The sequence below is a fragment of the Astatotilapia calliptera genome, chromosome 23 (assembly GCF_964374335.1).
Source record: "Astatotilapia calliptera chromosome 23, fAstCal68.1, whole genome shotgun sequence".
Taxonomy (NCBI): Eukaryota; Metazoa; Chordata; class Actinopteri; order Cichliformes; family Cichlidae; genus Astatotilapia; species Astatotilapia calliptera.
Genome location: NC_137443.1, coordinates 22,260,410 through 22,283,225, shown reverse-complemented (window position 1 = coordinate 22,283,225; position 22,816 = coordinate 22,260,410). Strand labels below are relative to the sequence as shown.

The 22,816-nt window shown below is 42.1% G+C and overlaps 19 non-coding genes across 19 annotated transcripts; all 19 read right to left on the bottom strand.

Annotated features, from left to right (window-relative positions):
* Positions 1-7,760: 7,760 nt before the first annotated feature.
* trnai-aau (transfer RNA isoleucine (anticodon AAU)) lies at positions 7,761-7,834 on the bottom strand. Its single transcript has one exon. It is a non-coding gene; the product is annotated as a tRNA-Ile (tRNA).
* A 480-nt stretch (positions 7,835-8,314) lies between these two features.
* On the bottom strand, positions 8,315-8,387 carry trnar-ucg (transfer RNA arginine (anticodon UCG)). Its single transcript has one exon. It is a non-coding gene; the product is annotated as a tRNA-Arg (tRNA).
* A 341-nt stretch (positions 8,388-8,728) lies between these two features.
* On the bottom strand, positions 8,729-8,802 carry trnai-aau (transfer RNA isoleucine (anticodon AAU)). The gene has a single exon. It is a non-coding gene; the product is annotated as a tRNA-Ile (tRNA).
* Positions 8,803-9,836: 1,034 nt separating this feature from the next.
* trnar-ucg (transfer RNA arginine (anticodon UCG)) lies at positions 9,837-9,909 on the bottom strand. The gene has a single exon. It is a non-coding gene; the product is annotated as a tRNA-Arg (tRNA).
* A 352-nt stretch (positions 9,910-10,261) lies between these two features.
* On the bottom strand, positions 10,262-10,335 carry trnai-aau (transfer RNA isoleucine (anticodon AAU)). Its single transcript has one exon. It is a non-coding gene; the product is annotated as a tRNA-Ile (tRNA).
* A 1,964-nt stretch (positions 10,336-12,299) lies between these two features.
* Positions 12,300-12,372, bottom strand: trnar-ucg (transfer RNA arginine (anticodon UCG)). Its single transcript has one exon. It is a non-coding gene; the product is annotated as a tRNA-Arg (tRNA).
* Positions 12,373-12,731: 359 nt separating this feature from the next.
* Positions 12,732-12,805, bottom strand: trnai-aau (transfer RNA isoleucine (anticodon AAU)). The gene has a single exon. It is a non-coding gene; the product is annotated as a tRNA-Ile (tRNA).
* Positions 12,806-14,896: 2,091 nt separating this feature from the next.
* On the bottom strand, positions 14,897-14,969 carry trnar-ucg (transfer RNA arginine (anticodon UCG)). The gene has a single exon. It is a non-coding gene; the product is annotated as a tRNA-Arg (tRNA).
* A 985-nt stretch (positions 14,970-15,954) lies between these two features.
* On the bottom strand, positions 15,955-16,027 carry trnar-ucg (transfer RNA arginine (anticodon UCG)). The gene has a single exon. It is a non-coding gene; the product is annotated as a tRNA-Arg (tRNA).
* A 359-nt stretch (positions 16,028-16,386) lies between these two features.
* trnai-aau (transfer RNA isoleucine (anticodon AAU)) lies at positions 16,387-16,460 on the bottom strand. The gene has a single exon. It is a non-coding gene; the product is annotated as a tRNA-Ile (tRNA).
* A 1,458-nt stretch (positions 16,461-17,918) lies between these two features.
* Positions 17,919-17,992, bottom strand: trnai-aau (transfer RNA isoleucine (anticodon AAU)). The gene has a single exon. It is a non-coding gene; the product is annotated as a tRNA-Ile (tRNA).
* A 485-nt stretch (positions 17,993-18,477) lies between these two features.
* trnai-aau (transfer RNA isoleucine (anticodon AAU)) lies at positions 18,478-18,551 on the bottom strand. The gene has a single exon. It is a non-coding gene; the product is annotated as a tRNA-Ile (tRNA).
* A 464-nt stretch (positions 18,552-19,015) lies between these two features.
* Positions 19,016-19,088, bottom strand: trnar-ucg (transfer RNA arginine (anticodon UCG)). Its single transcript has one exon. It is a non-coding gene; the product is annotated as a tRNA-Arg (tRNA).
* A 352-nt stretch (positions 19,089-19,440) lies between these two features.
* On the bottom strand, positions 19,441-19,514 carry trnai-aau (transfer RNA isoleucine (anticodon AAU)). The gene has a single exon. It is a non-coding gene; the product is annotated as a tRNA-Ile (tRNA).
* Positions 19,515-20,010: 496 nt separating this feature from the next.
* On the bottom strand, positions 20,011-20,084 carry trnai-aau (transfer RNA isoleucine (anticodon AAU)). Its single transcript has one exon. It is a non-coding gene; the product is annotated as a tRNA-Ile (tRNA).
* Positions 20,085-20,548: 464 nt separating this feature from the next.
* Positions 20,549-20,621, bottom strand: trnar-ucg (transfer RNA arginine (anticodon UCG)). Its single transcript has one exon. It is a non-coding gene; the product is annotated as a tRNA-Arg (tRNA).
* Positions 20,622-20,973: 352 nt separating this feature from the next.
* trnai-aau (transfer RNA isoleucine (anticodon AAU)) lies at positions 20,974-21,047 on the bottom strand. Its single transcript has one exon. It is a non-coding gene; the product is annotated as a tRNA-Ile (tRNA).
* Positions 21,048-22,082: 1,035 nt separating this feature from the next.
* On the bottom strand, positions 22,083-22,155 carry trnar-ucg (transfer RNA arginine (anticodon UCG)). Its single transcript has one exon. It is a non-coding gene; the product is annotated as a tRNA-Arg (tRNA).
* Positions 22,156-22,496: 341 nt separating this feature from the next.
* Positions 22,497-22,570, bottom strand: trnai-aau (transfer RNA isoleucine (anticodon AAU)). The gene has a single exon. It is a non-coding gene; the product is annotated as a tRNA-Ile (tRNA).
* Between the last annotated feature and the right edge of the window lie 246 nt (positions 22,571-22,816).

Below are 22,816 nucleotides of genomic sequence, written 5' to 3'. Positions count from 1 at the left end.
CGTTCTTTATGTTACAGAAGCACAGAGACACAAGACCAGGCGGAAAGAGACGATCGTTCGGTGAAAATGAGAATCTGCGAATGCAACATGTGGAACACGGAGAGTGGAATATGTAAACAAACCGGTTAACGTAACCCCCTCGGTGCGCTCTGCATGCTAACTGTTAGCAGAGCTAGTGAAATCTCTGAAAACATCTGAGCACTTTTGCAAACATGTTCTATGTTGACAACCTGACCAGACATACGGCGCGACATTCGCGGCTAAAACACTGTTAAAAGTGTAGCTGGTGACAGAAAAACGGCCTGTGATTTGATCTGCATTCTGGGATAACTGGCTGCCCCAAGTCTACACAAGCAATCGATTATCTAGGATCGACCTGTTTTGACTTACTTTGCACGGCAACCAATCAAATGTTAGAGAAGCTGCATGGGCAGCGTTAACCCCGCCCCCTGAGTTTGATGGGTGAGGCTGACAGATAAAATTATTTCATGACGAGAGCCAGGCGTCAGGACTGCCAAAATGAAATAAATAAATATATCATTAAATAATTAATTAAATGTGTCAATAATTAATTAAATGTGTCAATAATTAATTAAAATGTGAAATACATAAATAATTAATTAAATGTGTCAATAATTAATTAATTAAATGTGTCAATAATTAATTAAAATGTGAAATACATAAATAATTAATTAAATGTGTCAATAATTAATTAATTACATGTGTCATAACTATTTATTTAATTAATTAATTCCAATTTTAATTAATTATTGACACATTTAATTAATTATTTAATGGTGTATTTAATTAATTCATTATGGCAGTCCTGGCGTTCCATAATTTTGCACACAGCCTGTAAATGTCAACAACAAAAGGAGTGTGCAAAACATGTATATTGTAGTGATGGCAGTATACTGTGTATATTTATACTGGCAGTATGGAAAATCATTAGTTGGAAATGCTTAAAATGGAAATGATCATTTACTGTGAGGTGAGGTGTGGTTGGGGTGTGGACAGTGGTTGTGCGTTTGTAACGTTGAGGTATGGACACCCTGTTCACATTTTATTCTGTAAAAACGCATTTTCACTGCTTTTATGGCCTTTTTAGTGAGGAGAACATAGCTAGGATTTAATGATTTAACAAATCCTTTGTCCTCCACAATGCTAAATGGCTGGGAGTCCTCAATCACCATGCTAACCAGGTCTTCATCTATTTGAGATTGTTCTCCTGAGGAAAGACAATAAAGACAAAGCACAAATATAAATATCACACACGTAACTTATTACAGTTGTATAATATTGTTATATCATTTAGTAACATTACTGCATGCTATATTATCATGGCATTTGATGGCTCACCTGGTCTTGCTCCACAATCGGTGTCCCCCTTATTCTCATGCAAAGCTCTGTAGTGCCTAAGCATGGATGAGGTGTTGTTGTTATATCCCAGCTCACTGGCACATAGCAAACACTTCACCTTGTGCAAAAGTAAAGACAGCTTAACATAAATTGTATTGCACCACCACTATTATGAAAATACATCTTCTGTAGAAATTTACATATCTTGTTGGGAGGAATAAGATCAAAATGTTACCACACAGGGGAGGACATCCTCCTCTTCTTAGCTGGCTCCATTCTCTCCTGACTTTCTCTCCTCACTCTCCTAAACCTCCAAACTGTCTCCAAACTCTCACTAACCGCAACTCTCTCCATCAAACACCCACATTTTGAATGAAGTCTGAGGGGTTTATATCGCTGCCATAGCTCGCGGCAAAGTTCGAACCACTTCCTGAACCAGTCACGTCGTACAGCCGGGCGGCGAGGCTTCGGACGTCATCATTTTCAGCTCCTCCCATAAATGAAGCAAGCCTCGATACGCGCATCGCGGAAATGCCCCCTCCATTACTCGACACAAGCTTTGAAGCCTCGATAAAGAATGTCACATCACTAGTGTTCATGCCTACAGGAGATAAAGCTGAATTCCAGCTGACAGCCTTACAAGACGTACAGAGACAGTGGTTCTCATAGATCAAACTGCAGGAGCATCAAATTTGAAATCACACTAATAAATGTCATCTTTGTTAAAACTCTGAGATCAGGGTGACTAAAACCTACAAACAGCTTGCTCTTATTGCAGAGAACAATCATCATATTTCTAGTACAGGGAGTGCAGAATTATTAGGCAAGTTGTATTTTTGAGGAATAATTTTATTATTGAACAACAACCATGTTCTCAATGAACCCAAAAAACTCATTAATATCAAAGCTGAATGTTTTTGGAAGTAGTTTTTAGTTTGTTTTTAGTTTTAGCTATTTTAGGGGGATATCTGTGTGTGCAGGTGACTATTACTGTGCATAATTATTAGGCAACTGAACAAAAAACAAATATATACCCATTTCAATTATTTATTTTTACCAGTGAAACCAATATAACATCTCCACATTCACAAATATACATTTCTGACATTCAAAAACAAAACAAAAACAAATCAGTGACCAATATAGCCACCTTTCTTTGCAAGGACACTCAAAAGCCTGCCATCCATGGATTCTGTCAGTGTTTTGATCTGTTCACCATCAACATTGCGTGCAGCAGCAACCACAGCCTCCCAGACACTGTTCAGAGAGGAGTACTGTTTTCCCTCCTTGTAAATCTCACATTTGATGATGGACCACAGGTTCTTAATGGGGTTCAGATCAGGTGAACAAGGTGGCCATGTCATGAGTTTTTCTTCTTTTATACCCTTTCTTGCCAGCCACGCTGTGGAGTACTTGGACGCGTGTGATGGAGCATTGTCCTGCATGAAAATCATGTTTTTCTTGAAGGATGCAGACTTCTTCCTGTACCACTGCTTGAAGAAGGTGTCTTCCAGAAACTGGCAGTAGGACTGGGAGTTGAGCTTGACTCCATCCTCAACCCGAAAATGCCCCACAAGCTCATCTTTGATGATACCAGCCCAAACCAGTACTCCACCTCCACCTTGCTGGCGTCTGAGTCGGACTGGAGCTCTCTGCCCTTTACCAATCCAGCCACGGGCCCATCCATCTGGCCCATCAAGACTCACTCTCATTTCATCAGTCCATAAAACCTTAGAAAAACCAGTCTTGAGATATTTCTTGGCCCAGTCTTGACGTTTCAGCTTGTTTGTCTTGTTCAGTGGTGGTCGTCTTTCAGCCTTTCTTACCTTGGCCATGTCTCTGAGTATTGCACACCTTTTTTTTTTTTACTTTTCTGAGCCTGTCAAGTCCTTCTTTTGACCCATTTTGCCAAAAGAAAGGAAGTTGCCTAATAATTATACACACCTGATATAGGGTGTTGATGTCATTAGACCACACCCCTTCTCATTACAGAGATGCACATCACCTAATATGCTTAATTGGTAGTAGGCTTTCGAGCCTATACAACTTGGAGTAAGACAACATGCATGAAGAGGATGATGTGGACAAAATACTCATTTGCCTAATAATTCTGCACTCCCTGTATGTTTACTTAAGTGTTCGTACAGCAATGGGGATTTCTGGATGCTCAGTAGTTTATTTCCTCTTTGCATTTGAGTGAAAGCTAAAAGTTTCTGCAGGTATATGAGCTTTGAGCTCAATTTGTTCACTCCAACATGTTAACATGCTAAAGCTGGCTGTCCCACACAGCTGCTCTGAACAAGTCCTCACTGCTCTTTATACTACATGTGCTTAATACTGACTGCCAGAAAGGACTTTCTGTGAACGCTAAGTTATCACCTCAGTTCTTTCTTTGTCTCTCTAAAAGTTAGCCCTTCCCTGTGAAACAGTCAGAGTGAACAGCAGGGTGCGTGTGTGGAGCAAGAGGATAAATTGTGTCCTAATGATTCAGAGAAGTTGAAGCAGCAGCACTGTGTGTAGAGACACTCTGACTGAGCCATGTAACTGCGAGGTGGAGTGGAAAGCAGAGCTAGCTTGCCTGTGCCTGATAGAGGAATGAAAAGAAGTACAGATGACTATTGTTGGAACTTCTCTTCTCCTCACCTCCACCACAGACTCTTCTCTCAGCTGACCTGCATGGTTCCTGCATCGACGACCCCATCAAACCTTTGAGCTTTGTGGGTTTACTGATGTTCTAGTTTAATATAGTTTCATCCTTTGTTATTTTCCATCATTTCCGAGTTTTGTTTCTAGATCAGTTCCTTGGTTGATGTTAGCCGCAATGTACTTGCGTTACATTGTAAAATAATTAAACTCGCTGAATATCATTATTTAATTTCAATAATTTATCTTCTAAACGTAGAAGTAAACTCTTTCGCTTTAACATCGTTGTAGTGCAGGTGCACGTCATTTTGCGCCAGGTTGCTGCATAGTCGTATTGTAAAGCGGAAGTTGTCGGACTCGGCTGAAGCGAGTGGCTGTTTTATGAAATGGAAATATTCCCGTATTTTCACTTTTCTGAAACAAGCAGACAAGAACATTACAGTAATATGTAAAAACTATCGGACGCTGTTAATAGCATGAGTAATCTACCGAAGCGCCTGACACGAGCGCATAGACGAACACTTCTGCGTGATCCTTGTTCATCATCCATGGATAACACCGCGGCAACTCCTGCTAAGCAGGCAAAACGTGATTTTACTTCAGCAGCACAGAAAGCGTCTGAAGGTGAGCTTAAAAAATAGTTGCAGGCTACATTGTGGAAGAGATGCTACCGCTGTGTACTGTAGAGTCTCCATCTTTAAAAAATGTATTTATTATTTAAAGAGTTTAATTTCTATTGTTTGTCCACTCAAGGTTTATAGGGATTTTAAGAAGCATTTAGTTAAATTACTTATTGAGTAATTAAGTTACTTTTCAGACACAGTAATTAGATAAGTATTTTAAATACAATATTGATTAAGTAATTAGTAATTAGTGATTAATTACTTTTTTAAAGTAACTTACCCAACACTGCTAACACTTTGGCTAATGAGTCACCCAGCTTGCGACAAACCACTCACGGAGCATCGGGGACTCAGTAAGTCTACCTCGGACATAATGACTGATACAACTGCCAAGTGGATTGCAACAAACTGCAGACCTGTTAACATCATTGAGAACACGCGCTTTACATAGCTTTGGTTCCTTGTTTCAACGACTTGAAGTGCCTCCCCAAGATTGACAGAGAGAGTAGATAAATGTTTACAGAGTTTTTTGTTAACATGAATGTTCAAGATGTTCAATAAACATGTTAAGTGCGGATATTTTCCCTTTTTTCGAGTCTGTTCGCTCATGCAAAATGAAATGCAATTAATAAAGAATAAAAATGAATGACATTTAATCGTGATTAATCAAAATTAAGCCACTGTAACCATGTGATGAATCTGATTAAACATTTTAATTGTTTGAGAACACTAATTTTTTTTTGTGATCAACATTTTATTGATTTAAAACGGGGTTGGGGGGGGGGGGGGGGGTACAGACATATACAGCACAACTGTAAACTGCAGTAGCAAAGCAAACATTAGCAAACAAGGCATAGGGACAGCAAAGAAAAGACACAAAAACACAAAGTTAAAACCAATTATTGCCTCTTCCAGGAGATAACTCTGGATGAGAAGATTTTCCAAGCGTCAACAGTTGTGGGTCGAGCTTTATTTAATTTTGCTGTGGTATGTTCAAAACCAATAACACGGATAAGACATCGTCTCCAGAATGATTCCATACAAATGTCAGGACAGAACCATTGCTTTGTAATAGTCTTCTTTGCGGATGTAAATCCAGCGAACAACATTTTGCATTGCATTTGTTTTAAGGAGATTTCAGAGGTATCATTAAGGAGACAAAGACCAGGATTGCGAGAACACTAATTTATATTATATATTAGTATATAGGTTTTTAAAAAAGTTGTATTTCACAAGAGAGAAACTGTGCTAAAAGATCGAAGAAGAGTATTCAAATTCCCTTTGAATTTAAGCATACATTCTTTGTGTTCATTCTGCATTTACTTCATTATACTGCATAAATGTCAGTTACAACCTTAAATATAAAGTTGAAAAAATGTAATTCCAACCAGGCAATTGCGATTAATCGCGATTAATTACAGAAAATTGCAAGATTAATTAGTTAATGTTTTTAAACTATTGACAGCACTAATTTTAATATATTTATATATTATATTATATAAATATACAATAATATAAAAATATTAAATATTAAAATGCAATTCTTTGTACACTTGCTGTATGCTGAAAAAAAATAAAAGTCTGTCTGTCTGTCTGTAACACTGAATGAACTGCTCTGAGAAAAGACCCCACTATCAGAGCAGTTCACTATCAGTTCTGTGACTGACACATCTGGACTGCTCTGCTGCTGCTCTATCGTACACAGTAGTTCCAGGCACACTGAGACTCCTCCACTCCTTCTGCTCTACACTCACACACCTGCTCCACCTGAGCTTTATGTCAAACCATTTATTCTTTTAGATATTCTGAAGCCAGAATGACTAGATTATTTGTAAATTACTGGTTGCTACAACCACAAAGTCACTGTAAATGGTAAATGGCCTGTATTTATGTAGCGCTTTACTAGTCCCTAAGGACCCCAAAGCGCTTTACATATCCAGTCATCCACCCATTCACACACACATTCAAACACTCACACATAAAGAACAACTGTGCTGTTTTGTGTTGCAGTGCCACACTGTGGAATGATAGCGTTAATGTTCAATTTATACCTCAAGCTGATGTCATACTGCAGCAGGCATGTGCAGATTATATTCCTGTTTACTTTATATTTAAGTTGCAATCAATACTTTTAAGACCTTCTGCTTGCAAGACTTTCAAACGATGTGGCCATCTTCAACTAGATCCCCCAAGACATCCTAGATAATCCCACAAGTACAGTCATTGTGATCATGGTTCAGTGTGGTACAGACCAAGATATTGGTTAGTTTAACTTTACAAAAGAGTTTTATGTTGATCATGTTGTTCATTGTAAAACCTACTTGTAATGTTTTATACACTGATAGAAACGAAAGATGTTTGCAAGATAGGTTAGACTTGTAAGCCCAGCTGCACTTAAGGCCTTAGAAATTGAACACATACCTCTTCTATAGAAACAGACATGTCACAGATTGGGTTAGGAACCAAGGAAAAAACACAGAGGACAGAGATGTTTAATTTCTTTTAAAAAGTGGGTGTTTATTACCCCAAAATATGAAAAATAATGAAGAAATCCAAAGCAGACCAATAAAAGAGGTCAACTCAATAAACTAAATTCAAAATAATGATTTTTGTGTCGGAAAAAATATCGAACCGTGACACCAAAATATTGAACCGAACCTTGTGTATCGTTACACCCCTATTATATATCTGTGTGTATATGACTCACTACAACCCACGAAGGGACTTGAACCCTCAATCTTCTGATCCGAAGTCAGACGCCTTGTCCGTTAGGCCACGTGGTCTGGCAGAAGCTCCCTCTTTTCACGAACGTTCGTTGGAGTCTGGTTGAATCAACTGCTGGTGTTGGTTTGCTCACATGGCTGGTGGATATTGCTTGATTGTTGCTTGAAATAATTGATTGTTGCTTGAAATAAGTGCATGCCACAGCATTTCTCCCATGTATCACGCTCTTAAAAATGTAGTCCTACCTGCCACATGCACAGTGGATCCACCCACTAAGCCAGACTGCCAATGAAGGTCATAAAGCTTACGTGGCCCGATCTGTCACCTGGAAGTTGGCAGAGGTTTTTTGTTGGATCCCACCCAATAAAATCCACAGTCTATCATGAGACAGCACGTTGGATGGCTGTTGAATGGCCAGTATGGGGATTGAACCCATGACCTTGGCGTTATTAGCACCACGCTCTGACCAGCTGAGCTAACCGGCCTACAAAATGTGTGTGAACCCATCCTTTTGTTGACTAATATGCCAAAAAAGAGAGGGTGGAAGAACTGTTAACAACACAAGAGAAATGTGTGTTTACAAGAAATTACTTCAAGCAGTACCAATGAAAGCCAACTCTTGGAAGCTCCTACTGATCAGAAGCCACCTATGCAGGTGTAGTTCCACCAACAGCCTGCTTCCAAGTCGTGATTTTTTCACCCATGTCGCTTGAGGTCATGGCATGTTATTGACTTTCTATGGTTGCTTCTAAGCCAAGACCACTGGGGCCTGGCACTGATAAGGCCAAGTTCATGGCTTCAGTCCGCAACCTGGCCATTCGAGCCTCGTTTGAGAACTCGTAGAGTCTCTGTTGAAGGACATGAAATTGACAAAAGTGTAGCAATTTTGGATGACATAAAGGATCCGAGGTTGGCCTGCTGCAATCTAACTGGGAACGCATGCCTGCTCCTCAAGGACTCACAACAAACCACGAAGGGACTTGAACCCTCAATCTTCTGATCCGAAGTCAGACGCCTTGTCCGTTAGGCCACGTGGTCTGGCAGAAGCTCCCTCTTTTCACGAACGTTCGTTGGAGTCTGGTTGAATCAACTGCTGGTGTTGGTTTGCTCACGTGGCCGGTGGATATTGCTTGATTGTTGCTTGAAATAATTGATTGTTGCTTGAAATAAGTGCATGCCACAGCATTTCTCCCATGTATCACGCTCTTAAAAATGTAGTCCTACCTGCCACATGCACAGTGGATCCACCCACTAAGCCAGACTGCCAATGAAGGTCATAAAGCTTACGTGGCCCGATCTGTCACCTGGAAGTTGGCAGAGGTTTTTTGTTGGATCCCACCCAATAAAATCCACAGTCTATCATGAGACAGCACGTTGGATGGCCAGTATGGGGATTGAACCCATGAACTTGGCGTTATTAGCACCACGCTCTGACCAGCTGAGCTAACCGGCCTACAAAATGTGTGTGAACCCATCCTTTTGTTGACTAATATACCAAAAAAGAGAGGGTGGAAGAACTGTTAAGAACACAAGAGAAATGTGTGTTTACAAGAAATTACTTCAACATAGTGGGAAAAAAAAGAAGTCTTCTGTTGACTTACAAAAAATGCTTTAAGAAGAAATTTGCCACAAAACAATACATGGTGTGCGTCTTCTAAAGTTAGGGTCGTTAGGTGAGGATATAAAGCAGCAGTTTTTGATGCAGTATGCTGTGTCAGACTTTGGAAATGAGTGATTTATCCAGAAAGTAGCTGGAAAAGTGATTTGGAGATTGTAGCTAAGCATGTAATGTATTCATTAGCGTGTCATGTGTCAGTGAATTTTGTGGTTTGCTGTCATTTGTAGTTGCGTACATCACTCACCTGGAAGTTGGCAGAGGTTTTTTCTTGGATCCCACCCAAAAAAAACCACAGTCTATCATGAGACAGTACGTTGGATGGCTGTTGGAATGGCCAGTATGGGGATTGAATCCATGACCTTGGCGTTATTAGCACCACGCTCTGACCAGCTGAGCTAACCGGCCTACAAAATCATTCTGTTGACTGATATACCAAAAAAGAGGGTGGAAGAACTGTTAACAACACAAGAGAAATGTGTGTTTACAAGAAATTACTTCAAGCAGTACCAATGAAAGCCAACTCTTGGAAGCTCCTACTGATCAGAAGCCACCTATGCAGGTGTAGTTCCACCAACAGCCTGCTTCCAAGTCGTGATTTTTTCACCCATGTCGCTTGAGGTCATGGCATGTTATTGACTTTCTATGGTTGCTTCTAAGCCAAGACCACTGGGGCCTGGCACTGATAAGGCCAAGTTCATGGCTTCAGTCCGCAACCTGGCCATTCGAGCCTCGTTTGAGAACTCATAGAGTCTCTGTTGAAGGACATGAAATTGACAAAAGTGTAGCAATTTTGGATGACATAAAGGATCCGAGGTTGGCCTGCTGCAATCTAACTGGGAACGCATGCCTGCTCCTCAAGGACTCACAACAAACCACGAAGGGACTTGAACCCTCAATCTTCTGATCCGAAGTCAGACGCCTTGTCCGTTAGGCCACGTGGTCTGGCAGAAGCTCCCTCTTTTCACGAACGTTCGTTGGAGTCTGGTTGAATCAACTGCTGGTGTTGGTTTGCTCACGTGGCTGGTGGATATTGCTTGATTGTTGCTTGAAATAATTGATTGTTGCTTGAAATAAGTGCATGCCACAGCATTTCTCCCATGTATCACGCTCTTAAAAATGTAGTCCTACCTGCCACATGCACAGTGGATCCACCCACTAAGCCAGACTGCCAATGAAGGTCATAAAGCTTACGTGGCCCGATCTGTCACCTGGAAGTTGGCAGAGGTTTTTTGTTGGATCCCACCCAATAAAATCCACAGTCTATCATGAGACAGCACGTTGGATGGCTGTTGAATGGCCAGTATGGGGATTGAACCCATGACCTTGGCGTTATTAGCACCACGCTCTGACCAGCTGAGCTAACCGGCCTACAAAATGTGTGTGAACCCATCCTTTTGTTGACTAATATGCCAAAAACGAGAGGGTGGCAGAACTGTTAAGAACACAAGAGAAATGTGTGTTTACACGAAATTACTTCAACATAGTGGGAAAAAAAGAAGTCTTCTGTTGACTTACAAAAAATGCTTTAAGAAGAAATTTGCCACAAAACAATACATGGTGTGCGTCTTCTAAAGTTAGGGTCGTTAGGTGAGGATATAAAGCAGCAGTTTTTGATGCAGTATGCTGTGTCAGACTTTGGAAATGAGTGATTTATCCAGAAAGTAGCTGGAAAAGTGATTTGGAGATTGCAGCTAAGCATGTAATGTATTCATTAGAGATGGCACGATACCACTTTTTTATGTCCGATACCGATACCGATATCATAAATTTGGATATCTGCCGATACCGATATGAATCCGATATAGTGTTTTTTAATCAACAAAACTGGTTTTTTTTTTAAATATCTTGCTGCATTTTGTATAAGTTCATACTCAAGTTTAAAACAACAACTACACTAAAGCTATTCTGTTATACCTGTATGCAAAAAAAAAAAATTTCATAGTTCAGCAATACTGATCAATCTAATAAACTTAAACCTACACCATCCTCCCTATTCTGGTATTTTAAAGAGTACTTAGCGTAAATATTAAGCAACCTAACTAATAGGGTTCCAACTCCCAGCAACAACAAAAATAAATAAATAAAAAATAGGGAACCACCCCTCACGCTCCACCTCATGATGCTTAATCGACGTAATCAACCTTAATTTGATGCAGTGTGAAAAAAAAAAAAAGCACAGAAATCAATTATTTTTCAAGAAATATTAAATAGATTCAACATCTTTCTTCAACAAAATTGCAGACTGCACAGATGGTACCTTCCCAAAGGAAAAAGTACTATAGCTTACTAGGGTATATATATTAGACTTAATAGTCACTATATACAGTAATTGACTTCTATTCGTTTTACATCAAATTAAAACTTTGGGTGTCAGATAATTATTTATTAAAAGCTCGACATTTTAAATGAGAATAAGAAAGAAAAGTATGTCTTTGTGCCCCCTTTTCCCAGTTAATGCCCTATCGGCCCCCCTGGCTAAACTTTGCTAGATCCGCCCCTGCACAGTTACCAGCCGTCAGCTACATAGAAAAAGATCCTCGAGTAGAAAGTAATAATAAATAAATTCTAACAACAGCTGATCAAGCTTAAACGTGCTGCTGTTGTTCAGCCGCTGGTTTCCTCTTTCTGGTGCAAAGTGGGCCAAAAGCAAACTAGAGACACGGACTCGCGACAGAAAAGCCGATCAGCTGATCATTAAGCAGTTTCATGATTGAAGTAGCAGCCAGAAGAGGCAGTCGCTCCATATATCGTTTGGTAAGCTTAACGCAGGAATGCTTTACAAACATTCAGAGATGGACTTACACACTTGCTTTACTTCTCTCGGGATAACTTTGTCGGAGATGAAATGCCGGGTTGCTAGCGAAGCTCCAAATGCTATCCAGACCACCGACAGGTCCCGCATGCCACAGCCGCTCTATCACGTGATGCATACTGCTCCGACTGCTAACGTTCTGAGGTGAGTTACGGCGTGTTGCAAGTTTTGTGAGGTGCTTTCGTGATATTTAATGGATCGGATTACATTTTTTATTTTTCTCCGATATCCGATCCAGTAATTTAGGTCAGTATCGGACCGATACCGATACATAATATCGGATCGGTCCATCTCTAGTATTCATTAGCGTGTCATGTGTCAGTGAATTTTGTGGTTTGCTGTCATTCATGGCTTCAGTCCGCAACCTGGCCATTCGAGCCTCGTTTGAGAACTCGTAGAGTCTCTGTTGAAGGACATGAAATTGACAAAAGTGTAGCAATTTTGGATGACATAAAGGATCCGAGGTTGGCCTGCTGCAATCTAACTGGGAACGCATGCCTGCTCCTCAAGGACTCACAACAAACCACGAAGGGACTTGAACCCTCAATCTTCTGATCCGAAGTCAGACGCCTTGTCCGTTAGGCCACGTGGTCTGGCAGAAGTTCCCTCTTTTCACGAACGTTCGTTGGAGTCTGGTTGAATCAACTGCTGGTGTTGGGTTGCTCACGTGGCTGGTGGATATTGCTTGATTGTTGCTTGAAATAATTGATTGTTGCTTGAAATAAGTGCATGCCACAGCATTTCTCCCATGTATCACGCTCTTAAAAATGTAGTCCTACGTGCCACATGCACAGTGGATCCACCCACTAAGCCAGAGTATTATCTGCCAATGAAGGTCATAAAGCTTACGTGGCCCGATCTGTCACCTGGAAGTTGGCAGAGGTTTTTTGTTGGATCCCACCCAATAAAATCACCATTCTATCATGAGACAGCACGTTGGATGGCTGTTGAATGGCCAGTATGGGAATTGAACCCATGACCTTGGCGTTATTAGCACCACGCTCTGACCAGCTGAGCTAACCGGCCTACAAAATGTGTGTGAACCCATCCTTTTGTTGACTAATATACCAAAAAAGAGAGGGTGGAAGAACTGTTAAGAACACAAGAGAAATGTGTGTTTACAAGAAATTACTTCAACATAGTGGGAAAAAAAGAAGTCTTCTGTTGACTTACAAAAAATGCTTTAAGAAGAAATTTGCCACAAAACAATACATGGTGTGCGTCTTCTAAAGTTAGGGTCGTTAGGTGAGGATATAAAGCAGCAGTTTTTGATGCAGTATGCTGTGTCAGACTTTGGAAGTGAGTGATTTATCCAGAAAGTAGCTGGAAAAGTGATTTGGAGATTGTAGCTAAGCATGTAATGTATTCATTAGCGTGTCATGTGTCAGTGAATTTTGTGGTTTGCTGTCATTTGTAGTTGCGTACATCACTCACCTGGAAGTTGGCAGAGGTTTTTTCTTGGATCCCACCCAAAAAAAACCACAGTCTATCATGAGACAGTACGTTGGATGGCTGTTGGAATGGCCAGTATGGGGATTGAATCCATGACCTTGGCGTTATTAGCACCACGCTCTGACCAGCTGAGCTAACCGGCCTACAAAATCATTCTGTTGACTGATATACCAAAAAAGAGGGTGGAAGAACTGTTAACAACACAAGAGAAATGTGTGTTTACAAGAAATTACTTCAAGCAGTACCAATGAAAGCCAACTCTTGGAAGCTCCTACTGATCAGAAGCCACCTATGCAGGTGTAGTTCCACCAACAGCCTGCTTCCAAGTCGTGATTTTTTCACCCATGTCGCTTGAGGTCATGGCATGTTATTGACTTTCTATGGTTGCTTCTAAGCCAAGACCACTGGGGCCTGGCACTGATAAGGCCAAGTTCATGGCTTCAGTCCGCAACCTGGCCATTCGAGCCTCGTTTGAGAACTCGTAGAGTCTCTGTTGAAGGACATGAAATTGACAAAAGTGTAGCAATTTTGGATGACATAAAGGATCCGAGGTTGGCCTGCTGCAATCTAACAAGGAACGCATGCCTGCTCCTCAAGGACTCACAACAAACCACGAAGGGACTTGAACCCTCAATCTTCTGATCCGAAGTCAGACGCCTTGTCAGTTAGGCCACGTGGTCTGGCAGAAGGTCCCTCTTTTCACGAACGTTCGTTGGAGTCTGGTTGAATCAACTGCTGGTGTTGGTTTGCTCACGTGGCTGGTGGATATTGCTTGATTGTTGCTTGAAATAATTGATTGTTGCTTGAAATAAGTGCATGCCACAGCATTTCTCCCATGTATCACGCTCTTAAAAATGTAGTCCTACCTGCCACATGCACAGTGGATCCACCCACTAAGCCAGACTGCCAATGAAGGTCATAAAGCTTACGTGGCCCGATCTGTCACCTGGAAGTTGGCAGAGGTTTTTTGTTGGATCCCACCCAATAAAATCCACAGTCTATCATGAGACAGCACGTTGGATGGCTGTTGAATGGCCAGTATGGGGATTGAACCCATGACCTTGGCGTTATTAGCACCACCCTCTGACCAGCTGAGCTAACCGGCCTACAAAATGTGTGTGAACCCATCCTTTTGTTGACTAATATGCCAAAAAAGAGAGGGTGGAAGAACTGTTAAGAACACAAGAGAAATGTGTGTTTACACGAAATTACTTCAACATAGTGGGAAAAAAAGAAGTCTTCTGTTGACTTACAAAAAATGCTTTAAGAAGAAATTTGCCACAAAACAATACATGGTGTGCGTCTTCTAAAGTTAGGGTCGTTAGGTGAGGATATAAAGCAGCAGTTTTTGATGCAGTATGCTGTGTCAGACTTTGGAAATGAGTGATTTATCCAGAAAGTAGCTGGAAAAGTGATTTGGAGATTGCAGCTAAGCATGTAATGTATTCATTAGCGTGTCATGTGTCAGTGAATTTTGTGGTTTGCTGTCATTCATGGCTTCAGTCCGCAACCTGGCCATTCGAGCCTCGTTTGAGAACTCGTAGAGTCTCTGTTGAAGGACATGAAATTGACAAAAGTGTAGCAATTTTGGATGACATAAAGGATCCGAGGTTGGCCTGCTGCAATCTAACTGGGAAGCATGCCTGCTCCTCAAGGACTCACAACAAACCACGAAGGGACTTGAACCCTCAATCTTCTGATCCGAAGTCAGACGCCTTGTCCGTTAGGCCACGTGGTCTGGCAGAAGTTCCCTCTTTTCACGAACGTTCGTTGGAGTCTGGTTGAATCAACTGCTGGTGTTGGTTTGCTCACGTGGCTGGTGGATATTGCTTGATTGTTGCTTGAAATAATTGATTGTTGCTTGAAATAAGTGCATGCCACAGCATTTCTCCCATGTATCACGCTCTTAAAAATGTAGTCCTACCTGCCACATGCACAGTGGATCCACCCACTAAGCCAGACTGCCAATGAAGGTCATAAAGCTTACGTGGCCCGATCTGTCACCTGGAAGTTGGCAGAGGTTTTTTGTTGGATCCCACCCAATAAAATCCACAGTCTATCATGAGACAGCACGTTGGATGGCTGTTGAATGGCCAGTATGGGGATTGAACCCATGACCTTGGCGTTATTAGCACCACCCTCTGACCAGCTGAGCTAACCGGCCTACAAAATGTGTGTGAACCCATCCTTTTGTTGACTAATATGCCAAAAACGAGAGGGTGGCAGAACTGTTAAGAACACAAGAGAAATGTGTGTTTACACGAAATTACTTCAACATAGTGGGAAAAAAAGAAGTCTTCTGTTGACTTACAAAAAATGCTTTAAGAAGAAATTTGCCACTAAACAATACATGGTGTGCGTCTTCTAAAGTTAGGGTCGTTAGGTGAGGATATAAAGCAGCAGTTTTTGATGCAGTATGCTGTGTCAGACTTTGGAAATGAGTGATTTATCCAGAAAGTAGCTGGAAAAGTGATTTGGAGATTGTAGCTAAGCATGTAATGTATTCATTAGCGTGTCATGTGTCAGTGAATTTTGTGGTTTGCTGTCATTCATGGCTTCAGTCCGCAACCTGGCCATTCGAGCCTCGTTTGAGAACTCGTAGAGTCTCTGTTGAAGGACATGAAATTGACAAAAGTGTAGCAATTTTGGATGACATAAAGGATCCGAGGTTGGCCTGCTGCAATCTAACTGGGAAGCATGGCTGCTCCTCAAGGACTCACAACAAACCACGAAGGGACTTGAACCCTCAATCTTCTGATCCGAAGTCAGACGCCTTGTCCGTTAGGCCACGTGGTCTGGCAGAAGTTCCCTCGTTTCACGAACGTTCGTTGGAGTCTGGTTGAATCAACTGCTGGTGTTGGGTTGCTCACGTGGCTGGTGGATATTGCTTGATTGTTGCTTGAAATAATTGATTGTTGCTTGAAATAAGTGCATGCCACAGCATTTCTCCCATGTATCACGCTCTTAAAAATGTAGTCCTACGTGCCACATGCACATTGGATCCACCCACTAAGCCAGAGTATTATCTGCCAATGAAGGTCATAAAGCTTACGTGGCCCGATCTGTCACCTGGAAGTTGGCAGAGGTTTTTTGTTGGATCCCACCCAATAAAATCCACATTTTATCATGAGACAGCACGTTGGATGGCTGTTGAATGGCCAGTATGGGAATTGAACCCATGAACTTGGCGTTATTAGCACCACGCTCTGACCAGCTGAGCTAACCGGCCTACAAAATGTGTGTGAACCCATCCTTTTGTTGACTAATATACCAAAAAAGAGAGGGTGGAAGAACTGTTAAGAACACAAGAGAAATGTGTGTTTACAAGAAATTACTTCAACATAGTGGGAAAAAAAGAAGTCTTCTGTTGACTTACAAAAAATGCTTTAAGAAGAAATTTGCCACAAAACAATACATGGTGTGCGTCTTCTAAAGTTAGGGTCGTTAGGTGAGGATATAAAGCAGCAGTTTTTGATGCAGTATGCTGTGTCAGACTTTGGAAGTGAGTGATTTATCCAGAAAGTAGCTGGAAAAGTGATTTGGAGATTGTAGCTAAGCATGTAATGTATTCATTAGCGTGTCATGTGTCAGTGAATTTTGTGGTTTGCTGTCATTTGTAGTTGCGTACATCACTCACCTGGAAGTTGGCAGAGGTTTTTTCTTGGATCCCACCCAAAAAAAACCACAGTCTATCATGAGACAGTACGTTGGATGGCTGTTGGAATGGCCAGTATAGGGATTGAATCCATGACCTTGGCGTTATTAGCACCACGCTCTGACCAGCTGAGCTAACCGGCCTACAAAATCATTCTGTTGACTGATATACCAAAAAAGAGGGTGGAAGAACTGTTAACAACACAAGAGAAATGTGTGTTTACAAGAAATTACTTCAAGCAGTACCAATGAAAGCCAACTCTTGGAAGCTCCTACTGATCAGAAGCCACCTATGCAGGTGTAGTTCCACCAACAGCCTGCTTCCAAGTCGTGATTTTTTCACCCATGTCGCTTGAGGTCATGGCATGTTATTGACTTTCTATGGTTGCTTCTAAGCCAAGACCACTGGGGCCTGGCACTGATAAGGCCAAGTTCATGGCTTCAGTCCGCAACCTGGCCATTCGAGCCTCGTTTGAGAACTCGTAGAGTCTCTGTTGAAGGACATGAAATTGACAAAAGTGTAGCAATTTTGGATGACATAAAGGATCCGAGGTTGGCCTGCTGCAATCTAACTGGGAACGCATGCCTGCTCCTCAAGGACTCACAACAAACCACGAAGGGACTTGAACCCTCAATCTTCTGATCCGAAGTCAGACGCCTTGTCTGTTAGGCCACGTGGTCTGGCAGAAGCTCCCTCTTTTCACGAACGTTCGTTGGAGTCTGGTTGAATCAACTGCTGGTGTTGGTTTGCTCACGTGGCTGGTGGATATTGCTTGATTGTTGCTTGAAATAATTGATTGTTGCTTGAAATAAGTGCATGCCACAGCATTTCTCCCATGTATCACGCTCTTAAAAATGTAGTCCTACCTGCCACATGCACAGTGGATCCACCCACTAAGCCAGACTGCCAATGAAGGTCATAAAGCTTACGTGGCCCGATCTGTCACCTGGAAGTTGGCAGAGGTTTTTTGTTGGATCCCACCCAATAAAATCCACAGTCTATCATGAGACAGCACGTTGGATGGCTGTTGAATGGCCAGTATGGGGATTGAACCCATGACCTTGGCGTTATTAGCACCACGCTCTGACCAGCTGAGCTAACCGGCCTACAAAATGCGTGTGAACCCATCCTTTTGTTGACTAATATGCCAAAAAAGAGAGGGTGGAAGAACTGTTAAGAACACAAGAGAAATGTGTGTTTACACGAAATTACTTCAACATAGTGGGAAAAAAAAGAAGTCTTCTGTTGACTTACAAAAAATGCTTTAAGACAAAATTTGCCACAAAACAATACATGGTGTGCGTCTTCTAAAGTTAGGGTCGTTAGGTGAGGATATAAAGCAGCAGTTTTTGATGCAGTATGCTGTGTCAGACTTTGGAAATGAGTGATTTATCCAGAAAGTAGCTGGAAAAGTGATTTGGAGATTGCAGCTAAGCATGTAATGTATTCATTAGCGTGTCATGTGTCAGTGAATTTTGTGGTTTGCTGTCATTTGTAGTTGCGTACATCACTCACCTGGAAGTTGGCAGAGGTTTTTTCTTGGATCCCACCCAAAAAAAAACCACAGTCTATCATGAGACAGTACGTTGGATGGCCAGTATGGGAATTGAACCCATGACCTTTGCGTTATTAGCACCACGCTCTGACCAGCTGAGCTAACCGGCCTACAAAATCATTCTGTTGACTGATATACCAAAAAAGAGGGTGGAAGAACTGTTAACAACACAAGAGAAATGTGTGTTTACAAGAAATTACTTCAAGCAGTACCAATGAAAGCCAACTCTTGGAAGCTCCTACTGATCAGAAGCCACCTATGCAGGTGTAGTTCCACCAACAGCCTGCTTCCAAGTCGTGATTTTTTCACCCATGTCGCTTGAGGTCATGGCATGTTATTGACTTTCTATGGTTGCTTCTAAGCCAAGACCACTGGGGCCTGGCACTGATAAGGCCAAGTTCATGGCTTCAGTCCGCAACCTGGCCATTCGAGCCTCGTTTGAGAACTCGTAGAGTCTCTGTTGAAGGACATGAAATTGACAAAAGTGTAGCAATTTTGGATGACATAAAGGATCCGAGGTTGGCCTGCTGCAATCTAACTGGGAACGCATGCCTGCTCCTCAAGGACTCACAACAAACCACGAAGGGACTTGAACCCTCAATCTTCTGATCCGAAGTCAGACGCCTTGTCCGTTAGGCCACGTGGTCTAGCAGAAGCTCCCTCTTTTCACGAACGTTCGTTGGAGTCTGGTTGAATCAACTGCTGGTGTTGGTTTGCTCACGTGGCTGGTGGATATTGCTTGATTGTTGCTTGAAATAATTGATTGTTGCTTGAAATAAGTGCATGCCACAGCATTTCTCCCATGTATCACGCTCTTAAAAATGTAGTCCTACCTGCCACATGCACAGTGGATCCACCCACTAAGGCAGACTGCCAATGAAGGTCATAAAGCTTACGTGGCCCGATCTGTCACCTGGAAGTTGGCAGAGGTTTTTTGTTGGATCCCACCCAATAAAATCCACAGTCTATCATGAGACAGCACGTTGGATGGCTGTTGAATGGCCAGTATGGGGATTGAACCCATGACCTTGGCGTTATTAGCACCACGCTCTGACCAGCTGAGCTAACCGGCCTACAAAATGTGTGTGAACCCATCCTTTTGTTGACTAATATGCCAAAAAAGAGAGGGTGGAAGAACTGTTAAGAACACAAGAGAAATGTGTGTTTACACGAAATTACTTCAACATAGTGGGAAAAAAAGAAGTCTGTTTGTTGACTTACAAAAAATGCTTTAAGAAGAAATTTGCCACAAAACAATACATGGTGTGCGTCTTCTAAAGTTAGGGTCGTTAGGTGAGGATATAAAGCAGCAGTTTTTGATGCAGTATGCTGTGTCAGACTTTGGAAATGAGTGATTTATCCAGAAAGTAGCTGGAAAAGTGATTTGGAGATTGCAGCTAAGCATGTAATGTATTCATTAGCGTGTCATGTGTCAGTGAATTTTGTGGTTTGCTGTCATTTGTAGTTGCGTACATCACTCACCTGGAAGTTGGCAGAGGTTTTTTCTTGGATCCCACCCAAAAAAAACCACAGTCTATCATGAGACAGTACGTTGGATGGCTGTTGGAATGGCCAGTATGGGAATTGAACCCATGACCTTGGCGTTATTAGCACCACGCTCTGACCAGCTGAGCTAACCGGCCTACAAAATCATTCTGTTGACTGATATACCAAAAAAGAGGGTGGAAGAACTGTTAACAACACAAGAGAAATGTGTGTTTACAAGAAATTACTTCAAGCAGTACCAATGAAAGCCAACTCTTGGAAGCTCCTACTGATCAGAAGCCACCTATGCAGGTGTAGTTCCACCAACAGCCTGCTTCCAAGTCGTGATTTTTTCACCCATGTCGCTTGAGGTCATGGCATGTTATTGACTTTCTATGGTTGCTTCTAAGCCAAGACCACTGGGGCCTGGCACTGATAAGGCCAAGTTCATGGCTTCAGTCCGCAACCTGGCCATTCGAGCCTCGTTTGAGAACTCGTAGAGTCTCTGTTGAAGGACATGAAATTGACAAAAGTGTAGCAATTTTGGATGACATAAAGGATCCGAGGTTGGCCTGCTGCAATCTAATTGGGAACGCATGCCTGCTCCTCAAGGACTCACAACAAACCACGAAGGGACTTGAACCCTCAATCTTCTGATCCGAAGTCAGACGCCTTGTCCGTTAGGCCACGTGGTCTGGCAGAAGCTCCCTCTTTTCACGAACGTTCGTTGGAGTCTGGTTGAATCAACTGCTGGTGTTGGTTTGCTCACGTGGCTGGTGGATATTGCTTGATTGTTGCTTGAAATAATTGATTGTTGCTTGAAATAAGTGCATGCCACAGCATTTCTCCCATGTATCACGCTCTTAAAAATGTAGTCCTACCTGCCACATGCACAGTGGATCCACCCACTAAGCCAGACTGCCAATGAAGGTCATAAAGCTTACGTGGCCCGATCTGTCACCTGGAAGTTGGCAGAGGTTTTTTGTTGGATCCCACCCAATAAAATCCACATTCTATCATGAGACAGCACGTTGGATGGCTGTTGAATGGCCAGTATGGGAATTGAACCCATGAACTTGGCGTTATTAGCACCACGCTCTGACCAGCTGAGCTAACCGGCCTACAAAATGTGTGTGAACCCATCCTTTTGTTGACTAATATACCAAAAAAGAGAGGGTGGAAGAACTGTTAAGAACACAAGAGAAATGTGTGTTTACAAGAAATTACTTCAACATAGTGGGAAAAAAAGAAGTCTTCTGTTGACTTACAAAAAATGCTTTAAGAAGAAATTTGCCACAAAACAATACATGGTGTGCGTCTTCTAAAGTTAGGGTCGTTAGGTGAGGATATAAAGCAGCAGTTTTTGATGCAGTATGCTGTGTCAGACTTTGGAAGTGAGTGATTTATCCAGAAAGTAGCTGGAAAAGTGATTTGGAGATTGTAGCTAAGCATGTAATGTATTCATTAGCGTGTCATGTGTCAGTGAATTTTGTGGTTTGCTGTCATTTGTAGTTGCGTACATCACTCACCTGGAAGTTGGCAGAGGTTTTTTCTTGGATCCCACCCAAAAAAAAACCACAGTCTATCATGAGACAGTACGTTGGATGGCTGTTGGAATGGCAAGTATGGGGATTGAATCCATGACCTTGGCGTTATTAGCACCACGCTCTGACCAGCTGAGCTAACCGGCCTACAAAATCATTCTGTTGACTGATATACCAAAAAAGAGGGTGGAAGAACTGTTAACAACACAAGAGAAATGTGTGTTTACAAGAAATTACTTCAAGCAGTACCAATGAAAGCCAACTCTTGGAAGCTCCTACTGATCAGAAGCCACCTATGCAGGTGTAGTTCCACCAACAGCCTGCTTCCAAGTCGTGATTTTTTTCACCCATGTCGCTTGAGGTAATGGCATGTTATTGACTTTCTATGGTTGCTTCTAAGCCAAGACCACTGGGGCCTGGCACTGATAAGGCCAAGTTCATGGCTTCAGTCCGCAACCTGGCCATTCGAGCCTCGTTTGAGAACTCGTAGAGTCTCTGTTGAAGGACATGAAATTGACAAAAGTGTAGCAATTTTGGATGACATAAAGGATCCGAGGTTGGCCTGCTGCAATCTAACAAGGAACGCATGCCTGCTCCTCAAGGACTCACAACAAACCACGAAGGGACTTGAACCCTCAATCTTCTGATCCGAAGTCAGACGCCTTGTCCGTTAGGCCACGTGGTCTGGCAGAAGCTCCCTCTTTTCACGAACGTTCGTTGGAGTCTGGTTGAATCAACTGCTGGTGTTGGTTTGCTCAAGTGGCTGGTGGATATTGCTTGATTGTTGCTTGAAATAATTGATTGTTGCTTGAAATAAGTGCATGCCACAGCATTTCTCCCATGTATCACGCTCTTAAAAATGTAGTCCTACCTGCCACATGCACAGTGGATCCACCCACTAAGCCAGACTGCCAATGAAGGTCATAAAGCTTACGTGGCCCGATCTGTCACCTGGAAGTTGGCAGAGGTTTTTTGTTGGATCCCACCCAATAAAATCCACAGTCTATCATGAGACAGCACGTTGGATGGCCAGTATGGGGATTGAACCCATGACCTTGGCGTTATTAGCATCACGCTCTGACCAGCTGAGCTAACCGGCCTACAAAATGTGTGTGAACCCATCCTTTTGTTGACTAATATGCCAAAAACGAGAGGGTGGCAGAACTGTTAAGAACACAAGAGAAATGTGTGTTTACACGAAATTACTTCAACATAGTGGGAAAAAAAGAAGTCTTCTGTTGACTTACAAAAAATGCTTTAAGAAGAAATTTGCCACAAAACAATACATGGTGTGCGTCTTCTAAAGTTAGGGTCGTTAGGTGAGGATATAAAGCAGCAGTTTTTGA